Raw genomic sequence first — 748 nt, 5'->3', positions numbered from 1 at the left:
CTTGCATTTTCTCTTTACATTAACAATTGCTAATGTCTTGTTAGTTCCAGCTTCATATACTAGGTATTCATGAAAGGTCACAGTCTCTAGGAACTGTCTATCATAAAAAAAGTAACTATTGCTGTCTATGGCTTTTCACGAAAATGTCTGACAGTCGATTTTATGACTCGGCCTAAGTTTAAGACAGGTTATCCAACATTCAAGGGTATTAAATATGTAATTTGAAATGTGGTACAGTGCAACGCGTAAACGAAATTGCCAAGGACAGTCTTTAGGCCGAGAAAAATAAGGTAAATTCTATGCCAATCTTGGAGTCAAAGGCTGTTTTTAAGACCGTACTTAAATTTGCAATTCGTGTTTCCACCCGATAATTTTTAGGTGCGGGCACTATTTCTATTTTCTTCTTACGGTACTTTTGTTTCATAAACTAAGGTCATGTAATATTACCCAACATGATGAAATATAACGCAAAAGAAAGAAAATGAAGATATGATCATGGAAGATGGATGGATGGGTGTAATGTATATAAGCAATTATGTTGTTTCATAATAAAAAGGAATTTTGGATTCAATTTTGTTTGTTTGTTTGTTTTTCCTTGTCTTTACAAGCAAATCTCATGGTTTTCACAATCTGACATTTTTCATTCAGTTTTCACAATATGACATTTTTCATTCAGTTTTCACGCTAAAGTATCAATCAGATTTTTTAACGATGCCGCCAAGCAACCTCTGTAAGAGGGTGCGGGGTC

General features: G+C 34.4%; 1 protein-coding gene across 1 annotated transcript in view; it reads right to left on the bottom strand.

The window, feature by feature from the left end:
- The window catches only part of LOC119592269 (ionotropic receptor 21a-like), a gene marked incomplete in the record, with an annotated part of 7,977 nt that overhangs the window by 6,615 nt on the left and 614 nt on the right, over positions 1-748 (bottom strand).

The sequence above is a fragment of the Penaeus monodon genome, chromosome 30 (assembly GCF_015228065.2).
Source record: "Penaeus monodon isolate SGIC_2016 chromosome 30, NSTDA_Pmon_1, whole genome shotgun sequence".
Taxonomy (NCBI): domain Eukaryota; kingdom Metazoa; phylum Arthropoda; class Malacostraca; order Decapoda; family Penaeidae; genus Penaeus; species Penaeus monodon.
This window is presented reverse-complemented; position numbering and strand designations above follow the sequence as displayed.